Raw genomic sequence first — 16,471 nt, forward strand, 5'->3', positions numbered from 1 at the left:
CTTCAAAACATATTACTGTTTGTTTTCTGAGAAAAGTAGGTACGAAACATAAACAAGAATCAAATCTTCCCAACTAGGGGGATTAGGGGCATAATGGACACCCTAAGCAAATGAGTATGTTAGGCCTGTATAACAGACAAAAACTTAACATATCATCAGTTGGCTTACGACTTTAACTTGTTGCCTACGTATTTCAATCATATACAGCAGGTAGAATGTCATTATTGTGAAGAAATAATGAATTGTAAACCGAGTGTTTTTTGGGCTTGGCAGGAAAGGTACGGAGCGAAATGGACACCTATCGGGGCATAATGGACACCCCTGCATATTTCATGCTGTATCTTTGATAATATCAACCAGTTAAGTAATTTGCCTACGGAGATCAATACCACAGATATAATTCTCCATCTTAGACGAGTTCACATAACATCAAAGCTAATTAAATAAATTTTAGGCTACAATAATCGGATTGATTTTTTCCAAACTCTCTGAAACGCCTAACAGTATGCAACTCGCGTACATCCATTCATAATTGCCAGTGTTCATTTCGCCCCGAATCGACTACAACATTGAAATTGCTATTTTGGGTAAGTTCTGATCAAAAATATAATACTTCATCCATTGCTAAATCTGTGTATACATGTAGATAAGCTAACAATTCACTTGTTTTATGGTGGACACACTCAAACACTCATAATACCTTATTTGCTGCTGCTTCGAAATTATAAGAAATCTACCATATGAAAAACATATTTCAATTTCAATGATATTTTGGTTATTTTGAAGGAATATAAATGGTACTTTTGAAAAATAGAATAATGTATTGTTCCTTTACACTTATGCCACAGACAAACAGACGTAACACTTCGAACATTTTTCGATTCAAATCATAGTCACGGAAACATATTCGCCCAATGCCAAAGGACTATGTTTGGCCGACCACCAACTAGGTGGCGGTAGTGAGCAAACGTCAAACTCGCACAAAAAAGATGCGAGCGCCACGGTTGGGCAGTTGGCTAACTATCAAATTTTGAAAAAGACCGTTAAATCTGTGTACGAAGGGAATTATTAGAGTGTTACGTCTGTTTGTCTGTGCTTATGCATTAAAAGTTTTACATAAAAGTCAACGGTTCCAGCAAAAACAGGGGTGTCCATTTCGCCCCGGGTGTCCATTCCCAAGTAACAATTATACTTTTGTGGCAATCCTGAAGTAATTTCTAAGATTGAATAATAAAACTTAGCAATAAAGCTCTTTGTTCTGCAAATCCGAGATAAAATAGGTATAAACTATCCATAAGACTAATCTGGCCCACTCTTCAGGAGATCTTCAAGACTGGTTTTGAAGACTGCTTTGAAACTAGTTGTATTTATGTACTAACACTGATGATCGGTTATAAGAACTTCATAAAACTTTAACAAGAATAGCTTGAAGCATGTTGATTTTTTAGCTGTCTTTCTTAAAAATGCTAATAGTGCATGATAAATTAAATCTTTTACCTCAGCATTATGAAGATGCGATCTAGTTTTGTTTCATGGATGAAATGTTAATTGAACTGCGAATTAATTTTCATCAAATTGAAATGGCTAATGTATCAAAATTGCCTGACAGATCATTGATGACAAAGAATCAACATTTTCCGTGCCATACCCACTTTGTCGTTGATATGCCACCCAAAACATACGAAAATAACAAAGCGCCTCAAAAAAATATCATTCATTAATATACGAAGACATAATTTTCCTATAAAAACAAAAGGCTACGCCACTTTTTCAATTATTTCTAAACATGGCTGCCGTTCCAAGCGAACAAAACTCATGCAGCCGCCATCAATTGTTATTACCTTTAATCCAAACCACCTCAAAACAATGATGGAACCAAGTCACCTTGCATGAAATCAACAACATTTATTGAAGATTGTTTTTACTAGTGATGATCTTAAGGCAGATTTGTTCGTCTTAAATGAAACTTATTCGTTTTATTCAAGAGTAACAGCCTTTGACAATTGTTTGTTTACCTTTTTGGAGCTACAAAGTTGTTTCTGTACATTTTGCTTCAGGAAGTGTCAATTCTATTATAGTTTCGTCTATTTAATAAGTGCATTTCTAAAAATTACTAGTATTACACTATTTAGCATAAGCACGAGAAGAGTCACAGTAAGTACCCATTTCATTTTCGATTCAAGCTGCTGTGGCCTGTGTGAGTAACTGGCTGAAGGTTGGACGACCTCAGCAAGCTACTCGCATTTTTGATTGACTATAAAATGAATATTTCGTCGATATGATTACTTTTGAGCACCAAAACGGCAAAATTAACAGTGAGCAAAAATGTTTGAGTGTTTATATTTGCATAAAAAAGCCAATTCATTGCATAATTCATTATTTAAATTAATAAGATTTTATTATTCCGCATAGTTCTTGTTCCAGACTAGTGGCTCTAGCTCAAGAATTGAAAGCTTTAAGAAGTTTTTAAAGGAGAATAACTCAGATGAATTGTACTTAATAAACGAAACATAAACTTTTAATAAAGTTTGTTGATATTATGTGTTGAAAATAACTTCAAATACGTCTTAAAACTTATTATAAGATCAAATGCCTTAGGGAACTAAGTTGTTTTATGCGCAATTTTCAAAATTAACTTGAAGAAAACTTAAAAACCGCATACGAACGGAGATTATTTTCTCTTGATAAAAACAACTATAAATGTTTCATGAATTCTTCATGCTATGATAAAGCTTCCATAAAAATAACAAATCTAAAAGGAATTTAAATTGTTACTTGGGTTATGCCCCTAATCCCCCTACGCTCCGTTTGATATAAGCTTTGCTTTATAGTCAATCAACGACATGTCGGGATTGATTTGTTACCGTAACGTGACGGATCATCTCGTTCCGGCTTTTTGATTTTCCGAGTGCAGTGCATACATCTACCGAAAACATCAATCCGGGATGAAATGGGGGTTTCGATTTGATTTGTTTCGGTTGCACATGTCACCGGTGCCATCACCGCACATCGTTGCCTTTGTAGGATTGTAAATGATGGAAAAATAAATCAGTCTAATAGAATCCCAACGAAATCGCAGCGGAAATTTTCCGATTTTCGACTGACGTTCTGATGGGATTTCATCAGTCGGTTGAAAGTTGGTGAACGGAAATTGAAGATTAATAGATTTGAGGGGGTCAGAAGCAGAGGGGTGTAAGTGACCAAAACTCGATTTTGAGATATTGAACGAAAACTTTGACATCTTATAAAAAAATCAACAATATTCGAAAAAAATTGGATTCGCTCCGAACACTGTACTATCAAGTAACTCCATCATCTGAGATGGAAACAGACATTGTATACGCTGTTTTTTTGTAGATAGGAAAATTTGATTTTTTTGGGTTAGTGTCACTTGCACCCTTTTACCACCAAACTGTTGACTTACACCCCTTTGGCACCAAACAAGTTCTCAATAGGCCATATACTCTACATGTAGACTCAAGTATTACTATGAATAAAATTGTCCCTAAAATGTTTAAGGGCCTGTTCATAAACTACGTAGACTTTGAGGGGGACGGGGAAGTCTGGTGGAAGTCTACGGTCCTTACAAATTCCGAAAATTTTGTATGAACAAAAGTCTACGAGGGGGGAGGGGGGAGGGTCTAAGGTTGCCAAAATCAAGTCTACGTAGTTTATGGACAGCGTCTAGTTTCGTTTTAAATGAATAATGCAAGCAACCATGATGATGTGGAAGAATTATTACTTTTCTGAATTCAAAAATCAGATGAAGTATTGAGAAATCAAGAAAAAGCCCTAAATTTAACCCTAGTGGGATGTTGGGATTATGACCCAGGCTTTCTGAACGAACACTGCGCTATCGTGATGCGTCTAGCGTAACATAAAACCTTAGTGAACATTTTGTCGGATCATTGTTACGTCAGTAAGGACCTACAATTTAATCATCATAGTATTTTCAAAAATGTAAGTTTATTTTATTTTTAAATGTAAATAAAAATACATTTAAACTTGATATATATAAAAAAGCTAAAAATTATAGTAAACCGGCTGTGCGGCTTTTTTATACACAGCTCCATAGAGAAGTCCCCCGTTATGTGTATTGGGGCCTCTTTTGCCAGTTAATTTGTCAAGTTGTTTAGAATCTTCCCCGGCTCGAAAAAAACTGGCATGCAAATGTTCACGCCAATCGTTTCAGATATTTCCGAGTCTATAAGGATAATACAGACAGACAGAAACTCATTATTAACCCGGGAGCGCACAATGGTTTATTTTCCCATTTTCACGCTCTTAATTAATAGCTCGAAGGATTTATGAGATAGAGCAATGGTGTCTTCGGCAAAGTTGACGAGAATGACCAGCGCCATCTTTTGACAGTTAGAGTTTTCGGATCAATCCCCCTAAAAGTGAGATACAAAATTAATTTTTTTAAATTGTTGAGATAGAGGGTTGACGTCTTCGGCAAAATTGTAGCATTTTTCATTCCAAACAACTTTCCTGAAGACGTCAATGTTGTAACTTTTACTCCAATGGAGATAGAGGCCTGTGTTTGAAAGTTAACCCCAAAAACACGTTTTTTAAGTAAAACATACATTTGTTGAATTTTTAGACCCGTACAATGTTCTGCAAAGTTGTATGAATCAATAAAATACGCAACTTTGCCGAGGATATCAAAGCTGTAAGAATTAAATGAGACGAGTTATAGATGAATTTATGATTTTTTTCATCCACTTTTAGGGATAAATATCTTTCTTAGGGGCAAAAAGGTGCAGCTGAGGATACCCTTATCAGAAAGTGCATCTATAGAGCTTTCAAATAAGGGTCAGTTTGTTCGTCCACGATCGTCTACTGAGGAGATATGGCCATAATAAAAAATCTCCTTACTACGATTTAATTGCAATCAAATTTACTTTGACAGAAAATTCATGGCTACTATGATGAAATAAAAATTAAACCGACTTTCGTCTTATCTTAATAAAAGTTCATTGTGTTGACTTTCTTCATATAAAATTTCAAATTGCTTTACAGAAGAACTCTGTTGGCTCTGTGAGAGCGTATGTAACCCCGTAAATCCTAATATTTTATTCAATGAATGGGATTTGTACTAAATAGTGAAAATCTTATAAAAAGGCAGTGGAAAACGTTTTTTAGAACAATTTTGGTATTTACAGTCGAACCTCCATGAGTCGATGTTCCTTAACTCGATATCGACTCATGGAGGTAAATTTTTCCATACTGAAAAATAATTTCTGGGTTACTATGATGGTCCCCCCAAAAAGCTTCCCAAAGGATTTTTGTTCCACTACTCGATATTTCCTTGAGTCGATGGTCCCTTCAATATCGACTCATGGAGGTTTTACTGTAAAACATTCTGGACTGTTGCGGAAATTCTCTTAGAGAAGGCTATATATTATTTGATCATAGTAGCCATGAATTTTTCTGTCAACGTAGATTTGAATGCAGTTAAATCGTAGTAAGGACATTTTTTATTATGGAGTGTCCACCTGACGCGGGTGGCTGATTGTTTACTTGCCGCGCGGAGTGAGCAATAGCGCTTAAGTTTGTATGTGTTGTCGCGTCTTTAATAGTAAATATTAAACGATCACCTGACGTGGGTGGTCGATTGTTTGCTTTCCGCGTGATGCGAACAATAGCACTTTATTGCTTCATTTGTAGTCAATATTGAGCAATCACCTGACGAGGGTGGTTGGTTGTTTGCTTTCCGCGTGAAGCGAACAACATCACTGCAGTTTGCACGGCATACTGCAACTCCAAAAGGTCATATTACTTATCGAAGTGAATCCTGACCCAACGATACCTGCCCTACTAACAATCACTCCTTCCTGCAGCTTTTGGTGGAGACGTGCGGTAAACGCCAACTTTCACATAACAAAGGTTGCTATTAACATTCCTTCACTCTTCCAACCTGACTGCAAGGACGTGGCCGGCGCCGTTATTGTACTGTTAAAGAGAGCCTCTGAAGCGTGCACAGTGAGAATGTTGACCACTCCCAGTCAATTATTCAGTTGATTCATTGTGCAACTGTCATTGGTTCGAGTCAATCACGGAGTAGCAACCATAGATATGTGCAGTCAGTCTAAGCTAAGCTAAGCTAAGCTAGTAAGGACATTTTTTATTATGGTCATATCTCCTCAGTAGACGACCGTGGACGAACAAACTAACCCTTATTTGAAAGCTCTATAGATGTACTTTCTGATAAGGGTATCCTCAGCTGCACCTTTTTGCCCCTAAGAAAGATATTTATCCCTAAAAGTGGATGAAAAAAATCATAAATTCATCTATAACTCGTCTCATTTAATTCTTACAGCTTTGATGTCTTCGGCAAAGTTGCGTATTTTATTGATTCATACAACTTTGCAGAACATTATATGGGTCTAAAAATTCATCAAATGTATGTTTTACTTTAAAAAACGTGTTTTTGGGGTTAACTTTAAAACACAGTCCTCTATCTCCATTGGAGTAAAAGTTACAACATTGACGTCTTCAGGAAAGTTGTTTGGAATCAAAAATGCTACAACTTTGCCGAAAACGTCAACCCTCTATCTCAACAATTTAAAAAAATTAATTTTGTATCTCACTTTTAGGGGGATTGATCCGAAAACTCTAACTGTCAAAAGATGGCGCTGGTCATTCCCGTCAACTTTGCCGAAGACACCATTACTCTATCTCGTCAATCCTTCGAGCTATTAATTAAGAGCGTGAAAATGGGAAAATAAACCATTGTGGAGCGGTCGTGTCGTGTACTGAGTACACGCGCCATGAAAAATACATGCTTGTGGTATACAACGTGAGCGTGACTTCGCTGCAGGTAGTCGAAGACGCGACTGCTCAAGGGTTAAATGTATAAATTGATAGGCGTGCGCTACTAATACATGTTTTATCCTTCCAAATTATGGAAATCGCCAACAATACGATTTAGAATCTAATGGTTTGTCATACGGATTCTAAAACAGAGCCTCAACGACACCATACGCGACGTAATGATGCACTTTTAGTGTAATACTGCGTATGTAAACTCGTCCCTGACAGTGGTTTCCAACGAGTATATACTGAAATTTGGAGTGTAGACGTCTTACGATTTCAAACGGTAATTTGTTAACTACCCTTCGTTTCATCCGTGTTTGGCAGCCTTCTTTTAGGAGAAATAGACCTAATTTTCCATAGAACAAGACTGCCAAACACAGCCGAAACGTCGGATAGTTAGCAAAGCACCGCTTGAATTCGTGAGACTGTACAAAATTTTGGTAATCAAATTGATAACCTAATTCTGATCTTCACGATCGTCATAAAATCCTAAATTTGGGAATAAACAATTGTGAATAAAATGTAGTGTTGTAATTTTAATTGGTACATTATCGTCATTCGTACTCACGATGTGCAACGAAAAGAAGGTGATATTGTCACTTTTTTGTGTGAAAAGTTCAGCAAAAATATCAGTCAATTAATTTACTATCGATGTTTGCGGCTAAGCCAGTCGAGTGAAAGTTTTACCTTATTCCAAAAGCTAGACTTTGCAAATACTGGCGTGAGTGAGAAATGGATAATGAGAAGGGCAAATGACGAAAAGGTAACTTCCCCTTCAGTAAGACTCGAAATAGTACAATACCATCACTGCCATTATTAACTTGAGAATTTAAATTGATTGAAACAATGTTGAGCAATACTTCATGAAAATATAATAAATTACTTACACCCCTCTGCCTCCAAACAAATCTCCTCAACGGTTAAGCGTCATACAGTGCGAGAAATAAGTATAAAGACAGAGCCGTTTTCCATACAAAATTATCATGTTTAGGGATAGAAATCTCTTTTTCTAGCGATTCGATTGTTATGTAATTTTGTCTGCAACCTTTAAATAACTAGAATTTTGGCCAGAAATATAAATCATCATTCGTAAAAACGTTTATATCGACTTTTCAGATTCAAATAAATATAAAGACACTTATTTCCATATAAAAATGTGTCTTTATATTTATTTGAATCTGAAAAGTCGATATAAACGTTTTCATGGATGATGATTTATATTTCTAGCCAAAATTCTAGTTATTTTAAGGTTGCAGACAAAATTCCATAACAATCGAATCGCTAGAAAAAGAGATTTTGATCCCTAAACATGATTATTTTGTATGGAAAACGGCTCTGTCTTTATACTTATTTCTCGCACTGTATTTTCAATCAATGTTTAAATATGCTCAAACATTTTTTAAAATTATGGGTCTTTGGCAACAAGCAAAGCTGATCTCGTAGAATCACGTGCGATATTTATCTCAATTTTGAATTTTTGGTCACTTACACCCCTCTGCCTCTAACCCCCTCATTTGAAACGTTTCAATGTCACTATCATAATATACCAACTACCGTTGAATGTCGTATTTTAAAGTACTATGTGGCTTAAAATTTGATTAGATATTGATGATTTTCTATTTCTTATTTAGTGTTGTATAAAAGAGGAAATAAATCACGACTGTATACTCACATCAAAGATGAATAACTAAGGTACGATAAAAGTTTTTTTGAGCAATAATGGGAGTATAATCTGTTCAACAGACACCTAAACAGGAAGGTCCTGATAGTTTAGGGGTAGGGACCGTCTACTACAACCAAAGTAGAAGCCGCACTATGATTTCTACGACCCACTAAACAACATTCCTTCGCATAATCGTCAAACCCTTCGTCTCTCCGGATCCACCGAGGAGGCATCGCTTCAGAGAGGGGCTAGTACACATCGCACCCTCAAGGTTAGCTGCGTAACTTGCTGCAACAAACATTGATGACTAGCTTTAGGGAGGCTTTAGGGAGTCCACCAAAGCAGCTTGCTGGCGATTAGACAGTTTCTCAAAGATACTTACCGCCCCTACCGCCCCTTTTGTCCTCGGAAGGCTGGCAGGATTGACACTACGTCTCTGATTCTAACTAAACAGCAAGTATCAAGAACTGATACCGCGTTCACAGTGATTTGACCATTCCGCAAGTAAGATCTCTATCTGCCCCGACCCTTATCGGGGAACCCATTCAAACCGTATCGAATCCAGTAGACCAACGCCACGATAGCAACGCTGCCAGGACGTTCTTACCGCGGCCACTTCATCGCTGTAAGGGTCGATTTCGATCGCAGGCCACCGCACCGGTTTGACCTACGTAGCCGACTACGACCACTTCCGGAGAAATTCGCGAAAAGGTCGTAACTGACAAAATGTACACAATTTAAGTGATTATAAGAGTGAAAAGATGCAAGACTTTCCTACTAAATACTCGCAAACTTTCCTTGATATCACTTTTCTAACTATTTAAAATCACGGGTTGAGTAGAAGGCGTAATCCCATTCTGTGTCGCACGAAACAAAACAAGAATTACGCCTTCCACTCCTGGTGTTTTTGTTTACGAAAGTAAAAGGCGAAACCGAAATCACAACGTAAACACGGCGATAGTGAAAGGCGAATCTGAAATCAAAACATAAACACGGCGAAATCCTGTCAAAATCAAAAACAAGGCGAATAGTAAAAGGCTATTCTGAAATTGATATCGATTCAAGGCGCATAGTATTGAGCGTATTTAGCATTATCGGACATCAATTCGGGCGTAATGAAATAAATGCAATTTTTAGTGCAAAAATTAACAAATTTGTGCTGTTTTATTAGAAAACCAAGAAAATGTGTCAGAATTGTGTCGTTTAAGTTTGTTCATGTTGAATTACTCTGAATTACTCCGAAATAGGGCACGGTAAAGGCTGGGTATGCTGCGCAATTCAGATCCCATTGTGATCCACTAGCCTCTGCCCAGCAACTCCTATCCCTACCTCCACGCGGTACCGGCCGGAAACTATGAGCAACCTTAGGGAAGATCGGGTAACCAACCCCGGTGGGAACTTTGGTCGTAGGCTGACAGGGAAGGGGGGGTTTGCTTCGGCAAACCTGAGCGTCTGTTCTCCAGGAGGAGCGGCTCACAACAGCGTCTGATCCCCATGTTAGGGGCGGCTGATCTACGTCCGAGTGCCAGGGAAGGACTCTAAGCTCAACTGGGCACTATGGTCCTCCGGAAAGTAGGGGGTTGGTGTCAGGCCCTACGAGCCAGCCGTTAAAAAACATTGTAACGGAAAATCAGCAACAGAATAATACAAACCGAGACCAACGGCAACGACCCCAGCGAACAAAAAGGACTTGCGATTGGAAACTCGGTACGTGTAACTACCGATCTCTCAACTTCATTGGGAGCACCCGCATACTCACCGATCTACTGAAGGACCGCGGGTTCGGCATCGTAGCGCTGCAGGAGGTGTGTTGGACAGGATCCATGGTGCGAACGTTTAGAGGTAATCATACCATCTACCAGAGCTGCGGCAACACACGCGAGCTGGGAACAGCTTTCATCGTGATGGGTGATATGCAGAGGCGCGTGATCGGTTGGTGGCCGATCGATGAAAGAATGTGCAGGTTGAAGATCAAGGGCCGATTCTTCAACTTCAGCATAATAAACGTGCACAGCCCACACTCCGGAAGTACTGATGATGACAAGGACGCATTTTACGCGCAGCTCGAACGCGAGTACGACCGCTGCCCAAGCCACGACGTCAAGATCATCATAGGAGATTTGAACGCTCAGGTAGGCCAGGAGGAGGAATTCAGACCGACGATTGGTAAGTTTAGCGCTCACCAGCAAACGAACGAAAACGGCCTACGACTCATTGATTTCGCCGCCTCCAAAAATATGGCCATACGTAGCACCTTTTTCCAACACAGCCTCCTTTATCGTTACACCTGGAGATCACCACAGCAGACGGAATCTCAAATCGACCACGTTCTGATTGACTGACGGCACTTCTCCGACATTATCGACGTCAGGACCTATCGTGGCGCCAACATCGACTCCGACCACTATCTGGTGATGGTCAAACTGCGCCCAAAACTCTCCGTCATCAACAATGTACGGTACCGGCGACCGCCACGGTACAACCTAGAGCGACTGAAGCAACCGGATGTCGCCTCAGCATACGCGCAGAATCTCGAAGCCGCGTTGCCAGACGAGGGCGAGCTCGATGAGGCCCCTCTAGAGGACTGCTGGAGTACAGTGAAAGCAGCCATCAACGACGCAGCCGAGAGCACCATCGGGTACGTGGAACGGAATCAACGGAACGAATGGTTCGACGAAGAGTGCAGAACGGTTTTGGAGGAGAAGAACGCAGCGAGGGCGGTAATGCTGCAGCAAGGGACTCGACAGAACGTGGAACGATACAAACAGAAGCGGAAACAGCAGACCCGCCTCTTTCTGGAGAAAAAGCGCCGCCTGGAAGAAGCGGAGTGTGAAGAAATGGAACTGCTGTGCCGTTCCCAAGAAACACGGAAGTTCTATCAGAAGCTCAACGCATCCCGCAACGGCTTCGTGCCGCGAGCCGAAATATGCAGGGATAAAGACGGAGGCCTCTTGACGGACGGACGTGAGGTGATCGAAAGGTGGAAGCAGCACTTCGATCAGCACCTGAACGGCGTGGAGAACGTAGGCACGGGAGCCCACGGCAACGGAAGGAACGACGACGCCAGTGCAGCGGAGGACGGAAATGAACCAACTCCCACGCTGAGGGAAGTTAAGGATGCCATTCACCAGCTCAAAACCAACAAAGCAGCTGGTAAGGATGGTATCGCAGCTGAACTCATCAAGATGGGCCTAGAAAAGTTGGCCACCTGTCTGCATCGGCTGATAGTCAGGATCTGGGAAACCGAACAGCTACCGGAGGAGTGGAAGGAAGGGGTAATCTGCCCCATTCACAAGAAAGGCGACCATTCGGAATGTGAGAACTTCAGGGCGATCACTATTTTGAATGCTGCCTACAAAGTGCTATCCCAGATCATCTTCCGTCGTCTGTCACCTAAAACAAATGAGTTCGTGGGAAGTTATCAAGCCGGCTTCATCGACGGCCGGTCGACAACGGACCAGATCTTTACCGTACGGCAAATCCTCCAGAAATGCCGTGAATACCAGGTCCCAACGCACCACCTGTTCATCGACTTCAAAGCGGCATACGATAGTATCGACCGCGCAGAGCTATGGAGAATTATGGACGAAAACGGCTTTCCTGGGAAGCTGACTAGACTGATTAAAGCAACGATGGACGGTGTGCAAAACTGCGTAAGGGTTTCGGATGAGCTATCCAGTTCATTCGTATCTCGCCGGGGACTGCGACAAGGTGACGGACTCTCATGTCTACTCTTCAACATCTCGCTGGAAGGTGTGATGCGACGAGCTGGGCTCAACAGCCGGGGAACGATTTTCACAAAATCCGGCCAATTTGTGTGCTTTGCGGACGACATGGACATTATCGCTAGAACATTTGGAACGGTGGCAGAACTGTACACCCGCCTGAAACGCGAAGCAGCAAAGGTCGGACTGGTGGTGAATGCCTCAAAAACAAAGTACATGCTGGTAGGCGGAACCGAACACGACCGGATCCGTCTGGGTAGTAATGTTACGATAGACGGGGATACTTTCGAGGTGGTGGAAGAATTCGTCTACCTCGGATCCTTACTGACGGCTGACAACAACGTGAGCCGTGAAATTCGGAGGCGCATCATCAGCGGAAGTCGGGCCTACTACGGGCTCCAGAAGAAACTGCGGTCGAAAAAGATTCACCCACGCACCAAATGCACCATGTACAAAACGCTAATAAGACCGGTGATCCTCTACGGGCACGAGACATGGACCATGCTCGAGGAGGACCTGCAAGTACTCGGAGTTTTCGAGCGACGCGTGCTAAGAACGATCTTCGGCAGTGTGCAGGAGAACGGTGTGTGGCGGAGAAGGATGAACCACGAGCTCGCTGCACTTTACGGCGAATCCAGCATCCAGAAGGTGGCCAAAGCCGGGAGGATACGTTGGGCAGGGCATGTTGCAAGAAAGCCGGACAACAACCCTGCAAAGCTGGCGTTTGCAACGGATCCGGTTGGTACAAGAAGGCGTGGAGCGCAGAGAGCACGATGGGCGAACCAGATGGAGCGTGACTTGGCGAGCATTGGGCGCGACCGAGGATGGAGAGCGGCAGCCACAAACCGAGTATTGTGGCGTACTATTGTTGATTATGTCTTGTCCTCATGATGTTGAACAAATAAATGTATGTATGTATGTTATCAATGAACCCAAGCTTTTTCTTCCGAGGACACTTCCTTATGCCATGGTTAACAACATCTGTGCACATAACACATGGTTTTGACGATATTAACATTTTTCGCGACTGTCGTACCTGAGCACGCTAAATTTTCAACGTGTTTGTGCAAGATTTTTTTCCTCCTTTTGTCTTCAATCTGAAATTACTTTTCACTCGTTGCAAGAAAATCGATGAAATTTTCACCATTTAAAGAGGATTAGTGTATGATCAGAGTACTGCAAAAGAATGATGATTATGTTCATTGAGAGCACCACCAGAAAATGTGACATGATTCCGGATTCTAAGTGAACATAGCTTTATTACGTTTCACATATACATATAATGTAAGTGTAATCCTCGAGAGATCAAGTCTCTGCTACTGAGGCCGATGGCACAGCAAACTAAACCGTGGTGCGCACATTTGTTTTCCTCCTAAAAGACTTCTGAAGGACTGAAAACGAACAATCAGGCATTAAAAAATAATGCAATGCACAATCGAAATCACTTAAAGCCAAAACATTATCGTTTGTCCAAATGCAGTTTAAAAAATCATGCTACAAAAAAAACTGTTTTTGATTCCGAGAAAATATGGGGGCAAGAAGCCTCCCCAGGGATCAAGTCTCCTCAGTCTCCCCTACGAATTTGAGCGACTGAAGCAACCGGATGGTGCTGCAGCATACGAGAAAAATCGCAAGACAGCATTGACAAACGAGTTCAGTGTGGTTTCTGTAGCTAGAGAACTGCTGAAGTACACCAAAACCTCTTTTATGTAGGTTATTTTTATCAACTTTTATATTATGTACTTTTTTAAGCCCTGCATAAAGAGAGAACTATGTATTCAGAACTAATATTATGCATAAGAAAATTTAATAATAATGGACAGTATGGCAACGGCGGCCGAAGGACGTTAATAGGGGAAACTGCAGAGGCGTTTCAGGTTTCTCAAGGAGTTGCAGGGCGTACCAGTAGATCTCAGAGGCGTATCAATGGGGTCCCAGGAGGTTCAAGGTGCGTGTAGGGGGGGTATCAGGATCATCTCAGAGTGTTTCAAAGGATTCTAGGAGTTTCAGGTGGCTTCAGGAGGTTTCAGGAGCATTCCAGGGTATCTCAAGAGCGCTTCAACGGAAGGGTAGCGCATCTATTCGCCATAAAGGCTTGGAAAGGTCTCTGCTTCAACATCATCAAGCAGCAGATGTAAGGGAACAAGTGGTTCTATATTAAAAAAGAATAACAGGGAAGCAACAGGAGGTTCAAGAGGAACAACGGTAGCTGTCGATAAGAATCGGCCTGACTCAGAGTGGGCCACAAGGAGACCAAAGAGAGATATGGCTCCGGAATCGTACTTTAATGCTGAATTTGAGTAGCACTTGATGACCCGCAACTTGAGAAGTTGGGCTTAACAGAGATCAGGAAGAAGGTAAACGAGCTGTACAAATGAGAGCTGAAACAGCAGAGAAGGAATTGGTGGAAACGGCGGAACGAGCTACGATAGTTATATAGGAGATACCGAAGAAGGAAAGAGGCAGAAAAGGAGAAAGATCACGAGAAGTAAAGCCGAGATCACACCCTGAAATGCTCTAAAACGCCTGTCACGATCTTAAAAGGCTCATGAAACCTCCCCTAAACTGCTTTTAAAACTTCTTGATACGCCTCTAAAACCAACATAATAATATTTACACGCTCCTGGCATCTCCGTAACCATTTGAAGTAGGGTAAGGTGGGGCAAAAGATCGACCCTAATTGAAAATTCAATTATTTTCAAAATATCGCAGCAGCTAAAAATAAATTAATACCGTGTGGTAATTCTACCATCCATGAGCTATAGTTTTGCTGAACAATGTTACGCCAAATGTCTTTTCAATTTTGAGTTACAACACTTTTTGTATGTGTGTGTCTTATTCGAACTCTTGCCCCACCACTGGAACAAAAGTTTGAATCTAGTGTATGTGGAATTTTGCATACAGTAGCACACTATTTTGACACGTTGGTGATAGGAATACCTGAAACCAATTAATATTTGATGTTGGAACTGGGATACACTTTAAAGTTCGATCTGGATTTTACCCAAATCAGGGTTAAATTTATTACACCAAAAATTAGTAGTTTTCCGTTAAATTCAGATAAAACATCTTTTTTTCAACTTTGATCAAATTTTCTCACTAATTCCATCATTTTTAGAGATAATATGTACATTGTGCAGAATTTTAGGTTTTTAGCTAAAGTTGCCACATGACTCGAACTCTTGCCTCACAATTCGAGCATTTGCCCCACTATGTACAAAATATGATTTCCAAATATTTTTTGCAAAAAGTTATACATGCTAAAGCATTTTCAAAATATACCTGGTTACGCCCCAAAATAAAGTACTCAATTCGATTTCATTACAATTCCATTCCATGCGTTGGATGGACCATCGCATATTACAATTATTTGATCAAAAAACTATTCGAAATATTGATCAATTTTCATAATTTTTGGAGTGAAAGACACTTTTTCAAAAAGGCTTCGAACAACCTTGACACCGGAAAGAAATAATTTGAATTGAACTCAAAAACTTCAAAAGAAACTCCTTGCCCCACTTTACTCTATCTCTGCATCCCGTTGGGCTGTTTTTTAAAGTTCCTGAAATCTCATCGAAACCCCTGAAACCATCCAAAATGCTCCTGAAAACCCTGTAACCCTATTGTAATGCCCCTGAAACCCAAATGAAACGTCTTTGAAAGGCTCCTGAGCCCCCCCCCTGAAGCGCACCTATAAACTTATTGATGCGCTTCTGGAATGATGGCAAATGCCCCTGAAACATCTCGGAACGCCCTTAAAAGGTTTCTGAAGCCCCCTAAACTCGCTTAAACGCTTTTGAAAGGTTTGTAAAATTCACGAAAATATTAAAGTTAAAATAAACTTTTAAAAGGTCTTGAAACGCCCCTGAAACCCCTTGAATCGGCTTCTATGACGCCCTTAAATCGGCCTTAAAACACTCATGAGATCTCTTTGAAACGCCTTGAAACACCCTTGAAACCACTTGAACCCAGAGACCTTTCCAGAAAAAAAACAAACCCTTAAAACCCCTTGTAACGCCTCTGAAATGTCTTAAAACGCCCATGAAACCCCTATTATCGGCCTGAAAAGGCCACTTTGATGCCCACGCCTTTCAATCGGCCTTAAAACCTTTTGAAACGATCCTGAAAATCTTTCTAAAACTTTTGAAAAGCCCCTGACATATCCGTAATGCCTTTGAAATTCTCCTGACCTTCTTTAAAAACTCCTGAGATCCCCCTGGAAATGACCTCAAAAGGCTCCTGAGACCCCTCCAGAAAAAAAAAA

The 16,471-nt window shown here is 40.8% G+C and overlaps 1 protein-coding gene across 3 annotated transcripts in view; it reads left to right on the plus strand.

Moving 5' to 3' along the window:
- Positions 1 to 16,471, plus strand: part of LOC109404827 (relaxin receptor 2) — a 354,324-nt gene that overhangs the window by 161,710 nt on the left and 176,143 nt on the right. The gene's annotated exons all lie outside the window — the stretch shown is intronic.

Source organism: Aedes albopictus, chromosome 3 (assembly GCF_035046485.1).
Source record: "Aedes albopictus strain Foshan chromosome 3, AalbF5, whole genome shotgun sequence".
Taxonomy (NCBI): domain Eukaryota; kingdom Metazoa; phylum Arthropoda; class Insecta; order Diptera; family Culicidae; genus Aedes; species Aedes albopictus.